The sequence below is a fragment of the Nomascus leucogenys genome, chromosome 17, assembly GCF_006542625.1.
Source record: "Nomascus leucogenys isolate Asia chromosome 17, Asia_NLE_v1, whole genome shotgun sequence".
NCBI classification, from domain to species: Eukaryota; Metazoa; Chordata; class Mammalia; order Primates; family Hylobatidae; genus Nomascus; species Nomascus leucogenys.
In genome coordinates, this window is record NC_044397.1 from 65,987,302 (window position 1) to 66,011,236 (window position 23,935).

At 41.4% G+C, this 23,935-nt stretch overlaps 1 non-coding gene across 1 annotated transcript; it reads left to right on the forward strand.

The window, feature by feature from the left end:
• The first annotated feature begins 1,982 nt into the window (after window positions 1-1,982).
• Window positions 1,983-2,114, forward strand: LOC115831055. The gene has a single exon (XR_004026603.1). It is a non-coding gene; the product is annotated as a small nucleolar RNA SNORA20 (small nucleolar RNA).
• Window positions 2,115-23,935: the final 21,821 nt, after the last annotated feature.

Consider the following 23,935-nt stretch of genomic DNA (forward strand, 5'->3'; position numbering starts at 1 on the left):
AATGAATGAAATTCTGTCATTTGCAGCAACATCAATGAACCCGGAGGACATTATGTTAAGTGAAATAAACCAGACACAAAAAGACAAATACCACATGATCTCACTCATATGTGGCATCTAAAAAAGAAAAGCCATAGAAGCAGAGAGTAGAACAGTGTTTACCAGAGAGTGGGGAAGGGTCAGGGGAGGAGAGGCAAAGCTTGGTCAATGGGTACAGACTTAAAATTAGATAGGAGGAGTAAGTTCTAGTGTTCTGTTGCACAGTAGGGTGACTGGGTAACAGTAAAGTATTGTACATTACAAAATAGCTAGAAGAGAAAATGATAAATGCACAAAATAATGAATACAACATAGATATGCATGGAAATATCAAATGGTAACCCAAAATATGTACAATTTCAATGTCAATTAAAATAAATAACTTAATTGAAAGTAAAATGTGGTGTGATTTTGAGCACCTGGTGGAGTATGAAAGGATGATGCACTTGGATGTTTTCTTTGAGTGGCACTAAAATCCACACTGAGAGGAATACTTGATCACTGCATATTTTTTTTGGCTCTGCAGGAAATAATAAGGTAGCCATATTAAAGTCAAGAGTGTTTACTGACTTGCAATTTTTGGAACAACCTATAAACAAAGCATGAAAGATTTCATGAGAACACAAAAGCTATCATCCTTGACTATGTGGAAGGGAAAGCTTGGTGGGAGGGAGGAGGGAAAGGGAGGACCAGGGCACTACGTGGAGAGTAAAGAGATGGCTCTGTAGTTGACAGAACAAATAGAGACTTAAGTATGCTACTTAAAATTATACAGTTAACTAAAAATAGTGCTATGCTTCTCTTTGGAGCAGGGAGAAAAAGAGAGTGAGAGATGTTGTAAGTGAACTAAACCCTAATACTCCACAGCAGGAAATGAACAGATGATACATCAAGTTAATACAAGACAGAGATAAATTGGAAGTCTTTGGAAATACGGAGGTAAACTCATAAAGCCTAAAACCAGAAATGGTTAAATGTGATTCCCCTGGGGAGTAATCCTGAGGGTGGAGAGGAGGATGGCTGAAACTTAGCATGTTTTCAGAAGCCTTGTGGATTGAATTGATTTTTAACCACATGCATGTATTACATTGATAAAAAATTTAAACAAAAATTAGTTTCAAAACTATGGCTACATTTTATATGATAACAGCAAATTCCTATGTTTTAGGCACTGTTTTAAGTATTCGACGTTAATTTCTTCATTGGTTTTCTCAACAACCTTATAAAGTCAGTCTCCTAAATTGGACTCTCTCAGATGCAGACCCTGATCTAAGAATTTGAGTGCAAATGATTTAAAGAAGGGCTCCCAGGAAAAACAAGGAGGGGAGCGAGGACAGCAGGATGGGAGGGCAAGAAGCCAAGCAAAGGCAGGATTTCAGGGCAAGTCCCAGCCTCATCCTGATTCCAGGGAGCTCTGAAGCATAAATGACACCTTGGGGTTTATCCTGCCTCACAGAGTCCCTCTATTCCCTTGACTTTTCCCAACACCAGTGAATCATTGATCCCAGCTGGGGACCGGGCATAAACTCCAAAACATTTTGACTTTCCGTAAGGGGCAAGTGACTTCAGTGCCTAAGAATCAAATGACTTCTAAGAATCAAACTATATATTTAAAACTATTATCAGAGGTGTTTATACTATGTAACAGGCCATGTTAAAGTACTCTTAAGAAAGTAGAAATTGCCCTCAGAGAGGCAAGCTATGAATTTCCATGGAGCAAATTTATAATGGGTTGGTGAAAGCACAATCATATCAGGTCTTCTTGGCTTGCTTTCTGTCTCATATACACAGACATATAATAATAATATATTATTATATTTATTATATATTATACAATTATATATATTTACAATAATATATACCATGTAATTATATTTTATACATATTTACAGTGTTATATATAATATATATATTACACCAAGCCATGTTAAAGACACAGATGGCTTCCCATTTATTTGCTGCTTATAATCTCACTGTGATATGAGCAATTATACACATGGGATAAAATAATATTGAGCCACTGTAAATTGAGATGAAGTAACCATTTTCATCTCTTCTGCATGGAGTAGACATTGTTTCTGTGTAGTATATCTAAATATCCTTGAACTGGTGAAGGTTTTAACATATTGACAGAAACTAAGTGTCTATCAGATGAAGGTTAGTCATTACGGGAAGTACAGAAAGATGGTATCACAGAAGCCAATTCTGAGGTTGCAGTGGTGGTCAGAGGCCATGCCCTATCTGGTCCAGCTGGCAGGCATATCCCACTGTGTAGACACATGTGGCCATTATATCTCTGAATAAATCGACATGTCAAGTCCTGTATTTATACTCATCCTGCAACTTTCTGACAAGAAAAGGATTTTCATGGAATTGTCCTTTACAAGCAGAGAAGGTGTTGATCAAAGGGCAATAATATTAGCGCCCCTTGACAATTATATTTCTCTTTGTAAATTAAAATGGGCATTCTGGTTCTATAGTCTATCTTCTTCAGTTTGAGTCAGCATTGTGATATTCTGATCCAGCCTAGGACACTAATTACATTGAGTCTCTTGCCATAGGCTGATATCTAGACCCTATACGGGACCAAATTCATCTTTGGCTCCACTGATGATACCAACTGTGGCATGAACCCTCTTTTGAAAAGTCAACAATAGACATTTGTTCCTGATAGATTAAGAAATATTCCCTAGGACTATTCCACAGGATGCTAGTTGCCACATATGTTCCATGAAAAACAAGTGTCCGATGGCCAAAAAAATTATTTGGGAGATACTGCATCTTTCATCCTATTTTTGGAAATTCAGTGAGCATTAGAATATTAATGGCTAGAATTTCAGCATTAAAGAAAGCCGATTCGGCCAGGCGCGGTGGCTTACGCCTGTAATCCCAGCACTTTGGGAGGCCGTGGCTGGTGGATTACGAGGTCAGGAGATCTAGGCCATCCTGGCCAACATGGTGAAACTCCGTCTCTACTAAAAATACAAAAATCAGCTGGGTGTGGTGGCGGGCGCCTGTAGTCCCAGCTACTTGGGAGGCTGAGGCAGGAGAATCGCTTGAACCTGGGAGGCGGAGGTTGTAGGGAGCCAAGATCATGCCACTGCACTCCAGCCTGGGTGACAGAGCAAGACTCTGTCTCAAAAAAAAAAAAGAAACCCAATTAACATTTTCTATCCAATACTGACCAAACTCATTTGACCTTGGAACACCATCTTTTTTTTTTTTTTGACACAAACTAATGCATACATATATGGAACTAATGTTATTGGGGGGGGGGGCCTACTTAGAAATAACCTGAAGGTGTCACTGTCTTTGTTGTCAGACATGACTGTTTTATAAATGAAGAAATTTTATACATATGTCTATATATATATATGTACACAGAATTTTATATATATGATTTATATATTTTATATCAGGATCTCTGGAGAACATGATGAACTATTTTCAATATAAAATAAACATAATAAAATTCTTTTTCTTTTTTAGAGTGGGGGGTCTCACTATGTTGCCCAGCCTGGCCTTGATCTCCTGGACTCAAGTGATCCTCTCAGAGTAGCTGGGACTACAGGCATATACCACCATACCTAGCTTGCCTATTGATATTCTTGTTTATCCCTAATAAGATTACATGTGTTAATCCATATGTCAAGCTTATCCAGTGTGATGAAACTGGCGAATTCACACTGAAGAGAAATTTGAAGGTAATAAACATCCTTGATAGATAAAAAATATAAAGGTGTTAAAGTATAAATATGTGTTAAGTGGGTATATGCGTATGAATTTCTGTTTTTTTTTTTTTTTTGAGATGGAGTCTCCCTCTGTCGCCCAGGCTGGAGTGCAGTGGCGTGATCTCAGTTCCCTGCAAGCTCCACCTCCTGGGTTCACGCCATTCTCCTGCCTCAGCCTCCCGAGTAGCTGGGACTACAGGCGCCCACCAGCACGCCAGGCTGATTTTTTGTATTTTTAGTAGAGACGGGGTTTCACAGTGTTAGCCAGGATGGTCTCCATCTCCTGACCTCGTGATACACCCACCTCAGCTTCCTAAAGTGCTGGGATTATAGGTGTGAGCCACCACGCCCGGCCTGAATTTCTTAATAAATGCAGTTTTCATGAAGGCAAAGTATTTCAGATAGTCTTGTAGGAAAGGAGAAAGAAATACAAAAAAGGGTCTTAAAGTGTGCAAAGGTGGGAAACTGGAGCTGGGACTTTTCTGACCAACTAGGACAACCTGGGGCTTAGCTGAACTCTTCCCAGGCTCTGGGAAAGCATCACTGTTATGGATTTTCAGCTGTGAGGAGCTTCGTATGAAAATTCTGCTCCTCGAATAAGCCTACAGCATGAGTTAAAGAAGAAAATGCAGTTCTGTCAATACTAAACATTTTAACAAGATCTTCTTTAAGACAAAAAATTTAAATAACCCTCTTCTGCCTTTTCCCATCAAATTTCAAGTATTTTCCAGGTGTTAATACGATAGCAAATTAGAACTCCTAGGGTTTGAGTGGGCATTTTGACTTAATTCTGGTGGATAGATTCTACATGTTCCTTGATTTTGCTTAATTGATGTTTGGATAACCTGCAAGGAATCCATAGACTGTTTATGGAAACATTGATTCTTGATTTGAAATCTGTCTGCTCAGCAGATGGGACCAAATTTACCCATCAGAGAATCTAGCTCTCGCATAAGAACTAGTAGTATTCTTTCCTTACAGAGTTTGACAGAGGATCGGTGAAGAACACGGCAGAAACAATGGGACTCTCCTTGGATATCAGTTCTTTGTGCTCTGCAAATTCTCCAATACATGGATAACCTAGTGGTTGTTGTTGTTGTTTTTCTAGAAGTCTGAGATTCACTGTCTATGCCTCACTGTCTTCTTGAAACCAAATGAGTTTAAGGACAGAACATACATTTGGGTGAGATAGGAAGCAGCTCAAAAAAGTGCTCATGTCACATTCAATCTCATTATTTTTCCTCCAATAATGTGAAAAAGACCTATTTACATCTTTGATGACTTCTTAGAAGGCCAATCCACCTTGGAGGTCAAAAGGTTTAAAATTAGAGCTAACATTTATTGAGCATAGGTTTTCCAGGGATATTTTTACATTTATAAAAATTAATGTAGAAGAGAACACATAAGCCATATTCACTAAAAATTATGCTATGGGTATGGGGGGAAGGGAGAAGTATGCTCAGTTTATATTCCTATGTTAATAAAATAATTCCTTCAATTCAGCAAAGCAAGATGCACCCCAGCTTTCAAAGCATCAGTGTTTGACTTTTCCTTCAAATGGAGATTTGTAGGAGAAAATATTACAGACAATTCAATGGCTACTGTGCCTGGTTTAAACACAGCACTATGCTCAAATTTCTTTTAGGCTATAGAAACATGGGCCAGTGCTTATTTTCATGGTTGATTTAATCCATCCCCTGTGCCAGTGTGGGGATTATTCCCTACAGTTATTCTCCAGTGATCTGTCAGTTCAGATTAAAAAAAGTTAAGTGACAAAGATGCAGTGGCTGATTCCTTTAGAAGGCTGTGGAAGCTGGAGTATACAGCAAGAGACTTCTTTTTAAGGCTCTGACTATGTTCTCTCTTTAACTTCCCTCATATCGCCACAAATCTTTCTTATCTAGGCTGAACTTTAAACTTCCTAAACAGGCAATTCAATTTTGTTCATATACAACAATTTCAGGGTTGCCAAAAAGGGTTTCCAGATCTTACTTCATTGGCTCTTGCTTAGTTTTTAAGAAGAGGAGATAGCATATATTTCCTCACTTTACAGATGAAATCTAAGACATGATTCTAGGACCACATGGATCCTAGCTTTGCTTGGGATACACAATAAATGATGATACTGTCTCTTAAGCTACATCTCTTTTTATATTTTGAGATATAGGATTCAAAATATACCTTTACCAGATTTGTAATTCTGTTCCAAATTCTTTGAGAAGAAACCTGCAATAAAATGATTTTAATTGTATAGCAAAATGTTACTCGCGTTAAATGGTAAAAGTTACTCATATCATAAATATTATTATTATCCTCACTCTTATTTTCTCTTTCCATCTCTACAATATAATTCTTTAGTAGGATTATGAAGATACTGGGTGAGTAATTTGGTTATTTTGTATTGATGTGCAAATTAGTCATTCAATTCACACATTCATTTTAAAGGCTTTCATATGTACTAAGTTAAAAAGAAGGCAACTGACAGTTTTAACAAAATAATTACATTAATTCTACACTCTGCTGTGAGAAAAGGGTCATCAAAAATAGAATCCTGAGAAAATTCATAAGAAACAATACAATGCTGGACTATTAATGGGGCTAGGATGTAATATGGTTGCATCATCTACATGATTACAAATGTTTTCTGCAAATGTCTCATGGATTTCTGCTAGGATGGTTGGTCTTGCTTATGAGAAGTAAAATAGTATTATTTTTACTTTGTCTACTGCAATGTGGACAAAAGGGGCAAATAGAACTGGATCAATCAGGATAGGCTAGGTTATGCTGCGATAACAAGCAACCTCAACATCCCAGTACAGTTTACTTCTTTATGTGTCCTAAGTCATCAGGGGGCTCAGCTCATTGTAGTCACTTAGGTGGCCAAGCTGGTGGAGCACCTACTATCTTGAACATTACCAGAAGGAAAGAGAGCTTTTGTGGGTGAGAATTGAATGCTCTGGGCCAGAAATAGCCCCCATCACTTTCTCTTGAAACTCATTGGCCAGCACTGGTCACGTGGCACCACTTGAATGCAAGCAGACCAGGAAGTGCCAAAGTGTCAACTCTCAGAGAGCAGGAGAGCCAGGGAAGTTTGGTGAACCACATTAGTGACTTCCACAAAGGTCTCACTCTGCCCCTCAGATGGTTTCCATATTTATCACTTCCTTTCCATTTTCATTTCCCTTTGTTTAACCTCATTTTGTCTTGTCTGCATCACTGCAAGAGTCTTTTTTTTTTTTTTTTCTTTTTTTGAGATGGAGTTTTGCTCTTGTCCCCAGGCTGGAGTGCAGTTGCGCTATCTTGGCTCACTGCAAGCTCCGCCTCCAGGGTCCAAGCAATTCTCCTGCCTCAGCCTCCCAAGTAGCTGGGATTACAGGCACCCGCCACCAGGCCTAGCTAATTTTTGTATTTTTAGTAGAGATGAGGTTTCACCATGTTGGCCAGGCTGGTCTTGAATTCTTGACCTCAGGTGATCACCTGCCTCAGCCTCCCAAAGTGCTAGGATTACAGGTGTGAGCCACCTTTCCTGGCGGCGCAAGGGCCTTTTAACTGTCCTCTAATCTCTTGCCTTCCTCACTCTCTCTCTCATTTATTAAATTAACTAATGTTATCAAACCATTTGCCAAGTGTCCATCTGCCACCAGAATTATCTTTGTAAAACACAGATAGGATTATCCTATTAATTTTTTTAAAGAAGGGAATATGATATCTCTCAGCCCAAGGAATTAAACCATAGTGCTCAGCCCAATATTAGAGAATGAGGGAGGGTACTCTGACTTCAACCCACTTTTCTAGAGATATCCTGACCTCTTCTGAGAACCTCACTTCTAGTCCAGAGGTAGAAGCTGATGGTCCATGGCCATCCACGGGGATGTCCCACTTCCACACATGGAATCAGGGCTTGAGAAAAGTTTGAATTGATTGACAAGAATAAAAAATCAGGAGAGCCTCCATAAAATATGTATTGTCCATTTTTCTTAAAAACAAAACAAAACACAACCCCATATCCAGAAGGTCTGGTAACATGACCCTGCATGGGGACTGGAGCTGAGTGCAGCTGTCCTCTTGCTGGGATCCGTGGCAGCCAGAATGAACTGCCCCCTCTCCTGAAATTCTATGAGGGGACATCCTGTTGTGCATTGCACCACAATTAATGTGTCCCTGGATGGTTCTTTTACCAACTAGCACCCTAAAGAAGGTAACCATTTTTATGCAAGACTTTTTTTTTTTTTTAATCTTCCTGTCTTCTCTCTCAGCAACCTGCATATAGCAGATGTTCACTAAATAATTAGGAATTATAATTGTAGGGAGCTGTAATTTGATTGGCCACTTGATGACTTCAGCTTATTCTTCCTACCTAACATGTATATGTGCTTGTTTTGGTTAAGTTCACAAAAGTAGAGATATCATTGGAGAATTTCTGAGGTTCACAAGATCCATTGCTCAGGGTTCTAGGAGACTACCTATAAATCATGTGACCTCTGAGCCTGCATGGAGCTGCAGTTAATTTGGGGGAACGGTATAGATTTATTTTTCTAAAAAATCAAATTCTTGTGTTCCTTTTTTGAAAATATATAACTGTACAGGCCAAGGCAGCCACCTGGATGCATCTGGAGCCATATCCTAAAAATTCTGTAAAATAATTTTGTTTATGAACTAGCAAGTTATTAAAGGAAGTGAAAGAACACCACCTAAGAATTCAGGATTTGAGGGTGTGCTATAGGAATTCAATAGGAAATATGTATATGAAATGTGGTTAAAGAGGAAATGACAAGCTTAGAGAGCCCTGAAAGGTTATCTGGATAAACAGAAAAGTACTGCAGGTAGGTCTGAGATGGACAGATTAAATCATAATCTTAGAAGAGTGAAAAATGCCATCTTAACCAAGGGCTGACCCAAATTCCACTCAATCTGGAGAGAAACATAATAGAACACATGGATTGAGGGTTTGACTTGAAGGTCAGGTTTTTAGTATGTCTGGGCTGGCAGGATGTAAAAGTCAGCCAGGCATAACAAACACGTTGCCCTGTTGAGTGAGCAGGTGGCGGAAGGGCCAAAGCATAAGGTGCAAGTGAGGCCCATGGGTCAGTTACTCACTTCTCTTCCCCGGTCACACTCCACTCCTGGCCATCTGCAATTGCATGCTCTGTCCCTAAGGGGAACCAGGCAAAAGTATAGGATGGATGAGCACAGATTCGCTAACAGGACAGGTAAAGCAACACACAGATCCCTTCTACTCACAATGAATTAGAACATTTAACACTAATTTCAAACAGTTTATAGAAAAGCTATTTAGAGGAGGATGAGAATTTGAGTTTTACAGCGAGATAGCAACTCAAAACTATAAGATACTTACTTCATGAAGGCTCTCATTGTTTGTCTGGACCCATGTAATAGTCTCCTGTTTTCTCTCTCTCTCTCTCTCTCCTCTCTATATATATATATATATATATATATATATATATATACAATGTTTATTCTTAAAGTACAGCTCCTTCCTCCCCTGCTTCTCTTTCTCCCTCTCCCTTCCTCCTTTCTTCCTCTTCCATTTTCCTCCCTTCCTTCCAATGCATCTTCTCTCCTTACTCTAAAAATTTATTAAGCACCTGCATTATGCTGGGGAATGTGCAGACAATTGAACTTATAAACATAACTTCAACTGTGATTCTGCCTTCCTGCACTTCGTTCACATCCTATCTGGGAAGACAGACATGCAAATGCTCAAGCACAAGGTGATATGTCAATATTTCTTCTTGGTTAATGATTTTCACTGCCTCCCCACATCTCTAGAGAGTACACATCCTCTCCCTTCACATCAAAGCCCTTCATGACTCTGTTCCAAGTCCACTTTCAGGTTTTAGCTCCCAACATTCTTCTAGGTGTAACCTCACACTCCAGCTGCCCATTGCACGTCATTTCACACTCACACCTGGCTTTTGCTCATGATTTGTTCTGCTTTCTGAAATGACCCCTTAGCTCCCCCTCCTTCTGTTTCCCTCTGTCATGATCCTACCCTTCTTTCAAAGCTCAGCTCTTCTTTCTGGGCAGCCTCTTCTGCTCCCATTTACACAAAGTAGGTATAATGAAGTGATGCCCTGGTTATGGTACACACAGTAGTGCCCCCTTATCTTGTGGTTTTTCTTTCCTCGGTTTCAGTAACCTGTGGTCTGAAAACATTACAGTATTTTGATAGAGGGAGGGAGAGACCACATTCACATAACTTTTATTACAATATATTGTTATGTTATAATTGTACTGTTATAGAAGAATTGTTATTTATTTATTTTTGAGACCAAGGGCTCACTCTGTGGCCTAGGCTGGAGTGCAGTGGTCTGATCATGGCTCACTGCAGTCTTGACCTCCTGGGATCAAGCGATCCTCCCATTTCAGCCTCCCAAGTAGCTGGGACTACAGGTGCATGCCACCATGCCTGGCTAATTTTTTAAATTTTTGGTTGAGATGGGATCTCACTATGTTGGCCAGGCTGGTCTCCAACTCCTGGCCTCAAGCAATCTTCCCACCTCAGCCTCCCAAAGTCCTGGGATTACAGGCATGGGCCACTGCACTCAGCCAAAAATTGTTGTTGTCGTTAACCCCTTACTATGCCTAATTTATAAGTTAAACTTTATAGGTATGTATAAACAGGAAAAAAGCATAGTATATAGAGGGTTCAGTACTATCTGCAGCTTCAGGTAACCACTGGGGGTGTTGGAACATGTGCCCCCTCAGAAAAGCAGCAACTACTGTATGTCTTTTATATTAATAGTTGTTAGCCAACATTAGAACACTATTGTCCTAGTTCAGACCATGCTGAAACTCTAGGGCTGCAAAAACACTTTTTTGGATTATGAACCCCTTTGAGAATCTGATAAAAAAAATGTACCCTTTACCGAGAGATGTGTTTATACTTATAAATTTAACATAATCTCTCAGGGGATTTCAGACTCCTCTAAAGTTCATCCAGAGACACCTACCCATCTGATGACTGACAGCATCTGCGGGGGACCAGGCTACAGGTCTGGGTGAAGGGCATCTGTCCCTGAAACATACAGCCCTTCCTGGCATCCGTTGATGGGGAGAGGTAGGTCTTCTAATGGAGATTCAGAATCTGGAAGGTGGGCCACAGGTGGTTGAGGGAACTCTGGCCACTTGTTAGTTTTTATTCTCTTCAGTCAGGTCTTGAGAATTCTTATCTAGCCTCTGGACCTCCCAGGTGAGAAGAGTTAAAGCCTATCTGCCCCATGGAGGTTCATTCTGAGTGAGCTCAAGGTGCAAGCCATATTATCTGATGGGAGGTTACCCTCTGAGCTGGCTTAAATTCATGTTTAAATAGTCTAGCCTAGTCTCATTCTGTTATGGGCCTTCAGATCAGACAGTATAGTGCATTGCTGAAACAAGATGCAAAGAGGATGTCTGAGAATTAGGTAGACATCTCTTCATGCTTTGTTGAGGCTGTCTGAGAATTAGGTAGACATCCCTTAATGCTTTGTTTATGTTATACAGAAATATGATTTTAAATAGTAATTTTGGAAAGAGCTATTGGTGTTCTGTGAGTCCCGCTCTCTGAAGGAGTAGGGACTCTTTCCCCTTCATTTTATACCAAGAAAAGGGGGCTTCCATGGAACTGGTTTGTGTCCCTGCAGTACGGAGTCACATCAGACCTGTGTTGGCCTCTTGTTGGAAAATGCCACAGGTAAAAAGACAGGCTGGTTAGCTGCTCTAACAGAGAGGCTATGGAGAGATTGTGGCCCTGGTGGCTGGCACTTGAGGCTTGCATAAGAATTTCCTCAGAGCTGGATGTGGGCCACATGAGTGACAAAACCCTAGCATGGCCCACCTGAGATTGTGTCTGAGAGAGTCCCGTGCAGGGGTGAATATATCTCAGCATGGGGAATTTAGAGGTAGGGCATCACCCACATTAAAGGATTGTATTTGAGAGGCCAGGACTGGGAGGTTTCCAAAAAACCACAATACCATCCCCCAGAAAGAGTCATCTGTAAATATCTCCAAGTCCAGTGAGCGTGAAGCCAGCCAACAGTAGTGCCCATCAGTAGGAACCATCCCTGCTTTCTTTTCCTCTGAAAGGGTCAGAAACTAAAGATAGAGGAGGAGGCGCTGAAACTGTAGGTGGGGAACAAAGAGAGATTCCCTTTCCCAGTTACAGGCTTTCTGCTAACAATTTGGTTGACATGTAGGACATGGGAGGTGAAGGGGTCTGAAACCTCAAATCAAATTGGAGTTTTGTTTTATTTTTTTGAGGCAGGGTCTCCCTTTGTCACCAGATTGAGGTGCAGTGGTGTGATCATGGCTCACTCCAACCTCAAAATCCCAAGCTCAAGTGATTTTCCTGCCTCAGCCCCTCTAGTACCTGCATGCACCACCACATCCAACTAATTTTTTAATGTTTTTAGAGATGGAGTCTCACTATGTTGCCTAGGATGGTCTCAAACTCCTGGGCTCAAGCCATCGTCCCGCCTCAGCCCTCCAAAGTGCTGGGATTACAGGTGTGAGCCATTGCGCCTGGCCCCAAGTTGGAGTTTTGACTATTACCTGGGTTTGTACGTTCTACTTATTAAAGCAAAATAGTAGTGTTTATATTACCTAGCAGTAGCCTGGGATGTTACAGGACTTCCTTGAGTTGTCATTTGGGGGTAAGGGAAGAACCAGCCCTAATGAATAAGTTGAAAGCCATAGTGAGTTGAACAAGTCATGTAGTGACTGCACTAACCCCAGAGGAACTGAGCCTTGCTTTGTTTTTTTCTTAAGAGAGCAGAAGGGTTCTTTTGCAGCAGACACATAAGAGCTACTGGGTTAAGTGCACTGTATTTTCTTCTGTGCCTTTCCTCCTTTTCTCTCTGGTGTTGTCTTTGTGAGTCTAGGACCTTTGTTGAGGAGAGGGGTAAGTTTCCCTTTCTTTGGAAATGTTCATTCAGTATTCAGCACATATTTATTGACTGTGCACTGCAGAGGCTATCAAGCCTCAGGGTACAGAGGGATCACCACAGGTGCTTGTAAAAATGCTGATTCCAGGGCCCCACCTATGCAGATTTTGATTACATACCCTGTAGTGGGCTGAGGAATTGGCAGCCTTTAAACAAGTTTCTGGTGCAGGGGTCCTTGGTCCATACATGAGTAGTGCTGGTCTCTACTGGTTTCCTGGCACTGTGCTGGGTGCCTAAATATCACAAGAAATCGGGCATATTTCTTACCCTCAAAAATCTAACAGTTTGGTGGCATATGTAGCTGGCCTGTAAATTATCAACGTGTTTGAGCATGTGTTTCTTTGGAAGTATTTACAAACCATGAGACAGCAATAGGGTTAGTGTGGGAAGAGAGAGAAAAAAACCCGTGTAAGTGCCAAGCAAAAAACGTTTCCTACTAGTGAGACAGTCAGGCTGGGAAGAAAGGGAAAATGAAGGGCGAAGTCTTTAAGAGGCTCACCACAGTGAAAGAGCGACTAGTAATTTGAGGATTCCTTTGCCAGCATTCTGCCAAATGTATGAGAATTAGAGCTGTCAGGGTCCTTGGAACTCATCAAACCCAATTTTACCCTTGAGAAATAAAGAAAATGAGACCCAGAGACCCTGAATGATTTGCTCAAGTGCACACAGAGAAGAAGGTAGGATTGTTTATCTGATACATTCTGAATATATGTTGAACCAATAATCACTTATGCCAAGGTGGGTCATTTATTGGCTTAGAATTCTGGAGGCAGTTCTGTACCTAATAGTTAAAATCCCTGTAAATATATGATTCAATGAGGAATATAATTAAAAAGGCCTCCAAAAGCTTCTTTATAAATAACCATTTTGTCTAAGATAAAACAAGTAAGTGAAAAGAAATCCCCATGGTAATGTATTATGTTTTAGTTTTTGACCATAAATTATTAAAACTGAAAAATATCTTTGGCACAAAAACTGAGTTGTGAATTCATCTTCATTTGTTCAGGCACCATGTATTTACTGAGAGCCTACTATGTTCCAGGCAACCGGTAATGACTTCCAAGCCAGTGTGGACTATGAAAGAGGGATCCACTTTAGAAAGGACACAGCTCCCTCTGGGTGTGTGCTGGCTTTTTTTTTTTTTTTTTTTTGAGACGGAGTCTCGCTCTTTCACCCAGGCTGGAGTGCAGTGGCGCCATCTCGGCTCACTGCAGGCTCCGCCCCCCCGGGGTTCACGCCATTCTCCTGCCTCAGCTTCCCGCGTAGCTGGGACTACAGGGGCCGGCCACCTCGCCCGGCTAATTTTTTGTATTTTTAGTGGAGACGGGGTTTCACTGTGTTAGCCAGGATGGTCTTGATCTCCTGACCTCATGATCCGCCCGCCTCGGCCTCCCAAAGTGCTGTGCTGGCTTTTTACAAGTCATCGGCGAGTTCCAATCATGTGGACAGCCTATGTGCAGGCTTAGCTGACTGGGGAGTCAGTTTTACATGCCACTGAGCTAGGGTGTTCTCTGAGAGATACTGCCCCTCCAATGGCAAGGCCAGGTTAAGCAGCTTAGTGACACTTACTTCCTTGTAGCATAAAGGATAACTTACTGCGGAGGGGGTGGGATTTGAGAAAAAGAAATTCCTGCTCTGGAATAAAGCACCTCGCTTATCTTGAGAAGGAAGGTGAGCTCCTGATTCTTGCCTTGGGAAGAACATCAGAGTCTTCCCTTTCAGGCTGAGACAATCCCATGTCACTGGGAAGCTTTTGTTAATCTCAGGCTATGTTTCTGATTTTGCCCCTCACTTTTCAAGTGAAAGACTTGAAAGAGAACGGATATTCAAAAAGACTCACCTCCACATGAGTTTATTTCCCTTTTATTATTAGGTGGTTAACAAAATCAAGTTCTATTCTGAAACTAATAATTGTAACATTTCGTCTTCCTCCAGCAATAGGATGAAGTGGCCCGTTGCCTTGTCTTACAAATAAATACTTTAAAAGTCTGAAGATCCATTTAGGAAGGGAACTAGGAAACCTAAAGTCTTTCAGAGGAGATAATACACAGAGATAGCACACCAACTATCTCTGTGTGCTACACCAACTTAGGGGCTCCCAAGATATAAGTCTTACATGGAACATAGCACAAAGAACTTGGCAAGCATGGGGACTGCTGGGTATCCCCAGAGCTGCTTGACCCCACATTGTGGTGGTGAAACTCACTCACACCGCAATCAGTGGGTACTGGGTGAAAACTCAGGGGTCTCAGGGGCAAGCTAGATTCCTAGGATATTTCTCAGCCACACTGCCTGAGGTCCAAACCCTTTACTGTCAGGTATTCGCATGTGGGTCCCTGGATATATTGGGGACGAGTGTCACATGAAACTCTGAATAAAATCACAATTACACTTTGTTAGTGTTAGAGTTAAAAAAAGAAATCAAAACACCAAGTTCCTGCCAGTGTTCAGAGGCTCCCTGGAAGCAAAATTAATTCAAATCTGTCAGCCCGGTGACCCAAATGGTACAGTTTGGGCATTTAAAACAGGAATGCTGAAAAGATAGCAAGTTGAATATTGAACCCTGTCAATAGATTGAGGAATGCTATTTCTGAGATTTCTACTCCTGCCATTACTACTGTTACTATTCTTATTCCTGGTCTGATTGTGACCACTCTCATTGCTGTTACTCCTACTGCTACCAGTATTACTACTGGGACACAGTGCTAAATCGAACTTAAACTCAAGGAAGGGCCTCCTCAAGCTGCTCCCAACCAACTTCTCTCATCTTAACTGGCAGAATTTTTCTCGCAGGAGAAGTATATCAAAAGGATAAACCATTTAATTTGGGGACAAATTATGTAACTAAATCTTAGGCCTTTTGTCTATATAATTAGAAAAAATTCGTCACACCACATGGGTGTTATAAAGCCAATCCTAGGTCAGTGTCACCCATGAAGTCGAAACACTGAAAGTGTTCATTCTTTCCTTTTCTTTCTCCCCAGCCTACTGCCATTCTTGCTACTGGAGACTCCAACCAGGACTTAAGGGAGAGATCCGTGGGATAAGTGGGAGAGTTTGAAGGAGAAAGGGGAATGGAATAAAGAGGATTAAAGCAGAGCTGCCCTGCTCTAGTAGCTATGATGAGGGGCCACTCAGATAGTAGGGCTGCCTGCTGGAGGATGGAGGAGAGTGAGAACTGACCATAAACCAGTGGCCATTAATTTTTCTAACAATACAGATTTACTGGCCCCAAAACACAAACTAAACTAATGCAATCAAAATGTTTATGGATCATTCATTGAGTACCTATTATGTGTCACACTTAATAGACCTCCTCTAACCCTTGCAAAAACCCCTGGTGCTTCATTTGCACATATGACTTAAGGGACTTGTGTTAATGACCAGCCGCAAGCCAAGCCAGGAAAATCCTTCCTGCAGTGACCCTCGAGTATGGATACTTCCCTGGAAAAATTAACATTGTAAATGTTAAGGAAGTGTTTAAAAGTGAAAAGAAGATTCTCTCCTAGGTTTGATAGAATTAGAGTAGCAAGCCTTTCTCAAAAATCCTAACCTATACATAGCTATACATAGCAGCCATCCCCTACTCAACAATAAATGGAAAGCACAAACTTTTCTTTCTATGGCTATAAAGCATGATACTAAAACTGACAGCACCATAAATCTCAAGTCACGGAAACGCTGTGAAATGTTACGTGTAATGGTGCAGTGTTACAGGTAAGACCACAGAGGTTGAAGTTTTGCTATGTTTCGATTTTGATCACCTGAACACCATCTTTCAGAAGTTCTTTACTGTCATGGTGCCATGACTAAGAGGTTTTTTTTGTTTTTGTTTTTGTTTTTAAGTTATCTACTTTAAAGTTCAGAAGAGTAATTACCTCAGTTGGGCTTAAGCAGGTACATTTCTAAAGAACTAGGAACAATTCTTTTTTTATTCAGAGCTTTAGATCTATACCTTTGCTAGAGTTCAGTTCGTGTATCCTTTAGAATCAAAGTGTGATTAACTTCAGTTCCAACAAAAAATAAGTTTTTGTAAATGTAAGAATAAATGTTTTATGTTTTTACTGTGGCATGGAATGTTGTTATGAATTCTATAACTTGCCAACTGGACTCAGAAACAGCAATAGCCTTACAAACATGATTATTAGGAACATAAGAACGACGAAATAGAAAAGCAAACAAAAATGTTTGTTTCATGCTCTTCCTTACCACTCCCAGCAAAAATGCCCTCTCACCAAAATGCCCTAAACCAACTCAATGCTCTTTAGAATCTTTAGCTTATTCACATAAGGTCTTTTACCCTTACATCAAAGAAATATTGAAGCTTGCTTCATCCAAGGCCCATACCTAGCTGCGAGGAGTTGCCTGAAGATCATATTAATGACAATTTTCAAAAGAAATAGGGGATGATCTGCTTGCTCAATTACAGCAAATGAATTCCTCCTGTTGGAATTACTGCTGAATTGTAAATCTCTTCAAGAAAGGCCAGTCAACCAACTGTGCTGGACTCCCACACGCCGGGAGTGTTGTGATTCAAAGTGCAGCCAGTAGGAACTGGGTGAAGAAGCCAGGGACCTGACCTGCAGGCAGAAGTACAGTCACAGTTCCCAAATGTAAATGTCTGCAAATCACCGTCACACACAATAGAACAATCGAAGCTGCACGCAGAGCATCACAGAATCTCATGTGTGCATAGCATCACAGAATCTCAAAGCAGAAGAAGTTGGGGGCTCTCTGGATTAAACTTCCTTCAGATGGTAGGGAATTCTCCCATAGGGTCCCTGACAGCAAACATCCGGCATCTTTTTCACAATCTCCATGGGCGGGGAAGCTCAGCATCTATGAAGACGCTGATTCTATCATTAGCTCTGACGCTAAGATAATTTTCTTGAAAAACGGAAAAATTTACCTTTCTGTAAGTGTTCAAATTCTGTTTCTGTAGCAATATCTGAAAAGTCATTGTTGACATTTCTTCTAATATATTTAGGGTTAATTAACACAAAGGCTAGATATTCATCAGATTGTCCTGATAAGATTTGGTTTTCAGACCCCTCCGTTTAACTGCTTTTACCCTCTAGGTTTACTCTGGTTCAAAAATGTTAAGGGGATGGACGGGGAAGGAATGGACTTAGACCCTGATTTATTTATTCACTAAATAAATACTCGAATGGTTACTGTGTTCCAGGCACTATTCTAGGAATAAAGAAAAAGAAAACAGATAATAATTTGCAACCTCAGGGAACTTACATTTTAGTCTGGGGGAGACAGATAAGAAACAAAATATGTAAAGAAGATAGAGTAAGCTAGATGGGAATAATTGCCAAGGAGAAAAATCAAGCAGAGAAGAGAAAAAGAGGGTGTCCGGGGTATTGGAATTTTAGGTAAGGCAGCAAGGAAGGTCTCATTAAATAAGTGAGGGAATAAGACAAGTGGTGAAGAACCCTTGAGGCAGAGGCAATAGTGCAAGGCCTGAGGTGTGGTTGGGTTGATGGGTCTGGGGATCAAGAGGAGGGAAGTGAGGCTGGAGAGCGTGGGTCAAGAGGGAATGGAGTGGGGGATGGGGCTGGAAAGATAAGGGAAACCAGAAGGGGCAGAAACTTGTAAACCATGGAAGGAACTTTCGGTTTTCTCTGAGTGAGGTGGATTCTCCACTCATCTCTTTACTGAGTGGATTTTCCGAATTGCTATGTTCTCTGGGCTCTCACATAGTACAATAGTCCGCCCTTATCTGCAGTTTCAATTACCCGTGGTCAGCAGTGGTCAGAAAATATTAAATGGAAAATTCCAGAAATAAACCATTTACAAACTTTAAATTGCATGCCATTCCGAGTGGCGTGATGAAATCTCACACCGTCCCACTCTGTCCCCTGTGGGACGTGAAGCAACCCTTTGTCCAACAGATCTACATTGTACCTACTCCCCACCTGTTAGTCACTCAGCAATCTTGGTTGTCAGACTGACTGTTGCAGTATCGCAGTGCTTGTGTTCAAGTAACCCTTACTTTACTTAACAGTGGCCTCGAAGTGCAAAAGTAGTGATGCTGGCCATTCACATTTGCCAAAGAGAAGCAGTGAAGTGCTCACTTGAAGGGAAAAGGTGAAAGTTCTCAACTTAATAAGGGAAAACATAGTACATAGAGGGTTTGATGCTATTTGCGGTTTCAGGCAGCTAGGGGTCTTGGAATGTGTTCCCCACAGATAAGGGGGGAACTCCTGTAGTGGCTTTACTGCTTGGCTTTGTGCAAAATACTTAGGTCACGTTTTCTCTCGAAGCTTTATTGAGCTTGCCCCACTGTCTTCTGGCACTGAGTGTTTCTGTGAAAAAGCTGGAGACCAGCTTACTACTGGTCCTTTCTAGACAGCTTGCCTTTGACACCTGCATGCCTGAATAACTAACCTTTAAGTTCAGTAACAGTACCAAAACATACCTTATAGCAAAGATTCATTATTAATTTTTCCCAGAACTTATTTTTTCACGCTGATTCAGTCCTTTCTTCATTTCCAGGTGTTTTTTTTTCCTACTACATCTTCCATTCTCTTTGGAAAATCAATTCCTTTATATTTATGTTGGATCACCAATGTCTATCCTCGTATCTTTTTCTTCTGTGAGTTGCTTTAATCTACAATTCCTTTTCTTCTATTTTCACTGCATAGAGATATAGGGCTATTAATTCTGTTTTCAGCTATGTGTATTCTGTTCATTGATGTTTCTAATTTATTATTCCATTCTCTAATCATGTTATTCTGGTTCATAATGTGTTCCTGTAGCCCCTAATTCTTTCTTTAGAAGTTTCATTCAATGTTGCCATTACCTCTTTGAGGTCTTGTTTAATTAATTTTATGTTCTCTTTCATTTCTTTTGTAAGGAACTTTTTATGTTTTTAAAAACTTTCAGGATAAATCTTCATTTGCCCTTTGCATACTTTGTCCCTTTATTTTACAACTTGTCATTTGTGTCTCTATCTATCACAGCCTTCACCTGTGGCTTTATCTACAGCTATAGCCACTGCTCTCTATGTTTATACCTACACCTACATAGCTAGATCATTGAATTATTTCTGCCTGGTCTAATGCTGTAACATCATTTATCCACCCATCCACTAATTAACTAATTAATTCAACAAATACTTATTGACTACCCAGTAAGGGCTGGGCACTGTTTTGGATACTGAGACAAATCAGCGATAAAAACAGACAAAAATTCCTGCCAATGCGGAGCTTACATTCTAGCGGAGGAAGACAGAAAGTAAATAGTGAGCTTCATAAGTTGGTATATTATGCAATGTGTAAAAAGGTGATCAGTGTGATGGGCAAGACTGTGGCAGGGCGAGGTGATGAGAAGTGCAATGGGTCACCACAGGAGAGTTTTGAGCAGAGGGGTGATATGACTTGGTGTTTTTTTATTTTTTTTATTTTTTAGAACCTGGCTGCTTTTTGCCTGTATAACATGTACCCGATATGACCACTCTGCATAGTGTGAATGGGTTCTCCTTGAACTTTTTTTTCCTTATCAGGGATCCTTTGCCCCTCAGAGTTTCTGTTGAAGGCTAGGGTTTTTCTTTGACTGAAAGAGTGAGGAGGAGGAGACAGCCACTTGGTAACCCACTCCCTGCTCTCCAGAAATATTGCCAAAAACTGCATGCCAGGATGACTCTATCCAACCGGGATGTGCCCTGCTTCCCTGGAGGATCACCCTCCTAACTGTCCCCCCAATTCAGGGTGAGTTGCTTTCACTGGAAACAAAGGCAGTCGGCTTGAGGTCGCCATTGTCCTGCTTCATGCCTCTTCCCTCCCTTCCCAAGCAGCTCTTCACCTCTGTCTTGGACACAGGATGGGAAACGCAGGCAGCCAGTGGGGCCCCTGCTCTGAGGCAAGGCGGGGGACTTCACCAGCACCCTGTTGCTGGGTCGCAGCCTCTCCTGGTGGCTCTTGGCTCTGGTGTGCCCTCTTGCCTTTCATTCTGCAAAATCCTTTCTTTTAGTTCTAGGTAATGACAATAGTTCTGCCTTCCTCCTGGCTGGGAGAACAAAACTAGTATGTTGTGCTTACACCATGTAATGGTTATTTGTTAGCATCACAAAGTACACACTGATGCATAACGGTGTTTTCTTAATTTTAAAAAGAATCTGTTTAAAGGGAATCAAACTTTCATTTTGATACTTAAACCAATGACAAATGTTTTTCACCAACACTTGAGGATTTGGATATCTATCACTGGTTGGGAAAATGAGGGTCTTTTATTAAAAAGTCTGTGCTTCTAGGGGACAATCTCCTTTGTGTTCCTGAGTCTCATAAAATGAAAACTTAAACAGATATTTGCGTAGAAATCAATAAGGACACTTACCCCTTCCACGCCTTATACATAAAGCTGTTATTTCCTAAGTGTGTATAACATGTTGAAACTTCAGCTACTTTTCAACCTTGGAAAGTTATTTTTCAAAAAATTATTAGATTCAATGCACAGATCTGAAAGGCTTCCCATCCTTTACAAGATTTTTTTCTTTCTCTTTTTCCGCTCATTGTAAAGCACTGTGAAGTATTGCACTGTGGGGCTATATACTCTGGATTGCCCTAGATTCAGAGAATTCAGAGTTAAGGCTCCAACAGTAACCTTAACTTTGCCTTCTCGCGGGGTTACGGCAGGCTTTTGTTATGTGATCACATCATCCAAAAGAGCTAAATTCTCCACCGCTTATCTGCCATTCCACCTGCAAAACCCTCTTTGAAGTCGATGGAGCTCTGGGCACTGAGGGGCCAGACATACTATAGGAGAATTAGGCCCTGTGCATTCAAAACTACAAAATGACACATATATGTGCATTTCTTATCTGCGAAAAAAGGTTTAAAAGGCCACAATTTAGCTACTTGTTGGTGCCTTCTGGAGGAGCTATAGAGAAAAAAGAGTGTGAGCTCTTCCATTTATGTAAGTCACATTCTATGTCATGTCACAAACTCGTATATAGTTGTTGGATAAAAGCCTCCATTGTACAGGAAAGGTAACCTTGTAAAAATGACAAGCGTAGGCTTTCTCCATGTTTTATGCAATTAAAATGTTAACCTTGACATTATACTAGCCCTTCAGTTTTCTTTAAATGCCCTTCAGTTTGTGAACCTGAGGAAAAAAAAAATTTTTTAAAGGTGTGGAGTTTCTAGAGCTAGCAATCTCCTTCTTACCCACATCTTCTTTATGGACAGCCATGGGGATCCGCTGACCCAGCCAGGGGCCATTGCCATTATTTGAGGGTTTCCTTCACCGTCTCTACTCCTTCATTTATTCCAGGAAGTTTCTTTCCCATCCTACCCTGCCTCTTCTCTACTGAATGATTAGAAGTTAGAAGAGGGAAGAGAGAGGACAGAGAGCAAATGTTTTTCCATCCACCTCAGTCCACCCAGTGTGACAATGGCAGGTAGGATTCCTTGCACCATCTCCTCACTTGAGGAGGCTCCGGCGTTGCTCCTTAAAGAAAATTCTTTGGACCCTCTCCAAGTCCTGAGTTTCCTCAAAGGCAGCTGAATCTCTTTTAGTTCTCTCTATATTGTGTGCCCCACTCCCTCCCCCTCGTTCTGATTTATAACCAGGAGTGCCTCATTTTTATCTACATGGGGGGCAAACAAACAGGAGGGTGGGTGACACAGAAGACTTTGAATGGCCGCTTGCAAGCAGTAACATCTGTGTAGAAAACCTCATAAACGTGGCATGTGTCTCTGGGTGTGGCTGCGCCACAGGACACTGAGGGAGAAGTTCTGAGATGCTGCTTTCCAAAATGGCCATCAGAACCCTGCGCTGACCTGAAAAGAGGGTAGGAAGGTAGGCGGACCAACTCCTGGCACCCGCAGGGGAAAGGAAGTGAGTTAGTGATGGGCAGTCAGATGATGTTTCCTGGGATGGGGTGGGGTACATGGCACAGGGCGCCCACTTCCTGCCATGCCTCAGCCCTGGCTTGGTGGAGCAGAATACACCCTTTTCGGCTGCCCCCAGGAGCAATGGCCTCCAGTCTGAGCTGGATGACGTTCTGCTTCTTCTGCCTGGTATGGGGGAGGGGACAGGAAGAATGGAAACCCTAAATCCTATTGTTTTTGAGGATAATGTTCTGATATTCCAGTTGGAATTCTGAGGTTATTTTTACCTAGAGACATGAGCTCAATTCTCACTCACATCTGTAGTCCAGGACCAACTTTCGGTGGGTTCTAGATTAGGAAGTGTGTAGGGCCAGAGCTGGAAATCTCCTTTTCACCATGAAGCTGATGAAGCTTACGTCCCAGGGCCCCTCATGGGAAGCTTACACACCTGGGGGAGGCCCTCACACCATGTCCTTCTGATCACACGTTTCACTGAGATATTTAACTGCAGGTGGCAGCCTCTGTTGTCTTTTTCCACATTGATCCCCATCCCTGCCCCCACCCCAACACTGCCCTAGGTTGGGGGTACTTGGAATGGTCGTGGGCATTTGTGAGGAAGTTGAGTTGGGGATATATTCAGCTATGGTTGTCAAGACTGGGATGTCTTTACGTGGTTTGCAGTTCCTTCTATGAATAGCTGAGTTACTGTGAAATATCTTGGTGTAGAAAGTCCTTCTACCCCTTTGGAACATGGATATGCACTGCCATAGGACCTTGTTCGGTGGCACCTGGCACTGGAAGTAGGTGGACAGTGGAGGCAACAGTTGATATATGCAAAGCCAGAAGCTAGTCTATGAAATATTCTTCTAAAACTTACAACTCTTTTTTTTTTTTTTTTTTGAAATGGAATCTTGCTCTGTTACCCAGGCTGGAGTACAGTGGCGTGATCTCTGCTCACTGCAACCTCCATCTCCCAGGTTCAAGTGATTCTCCTGCCTCAGCCTCTCTGAGTAGCTGGGAGTACAGGCATGCCACCATGCCACGCTAATTTTTGTATTTTTAGTAGAGACAGGGTTTTGCCATGTTGACCAGGCTGGTCTCGAACTCCTGACCCGCCTACCTTGGCCTCCCAAAATGCTGGGATTACAGGTGGGAGCCACCGTGCCTGGCCTAAATCTTATAACTCTTATAATGAAAGTAACTTAATTGAGGACTTTTTTCATTTGACAATAATCCTAAAACTTTACTTACCAATAACACATGAAGCTCTAAGAAGTTTTTGTAAGAATGAATAATTTTTCAAAAAAGATTAATCATGACAGAGGAAGTACAAAATTATCTTCAATAATCTCTGCGGAAATTGAGATTGCACAATTTTTGTCAT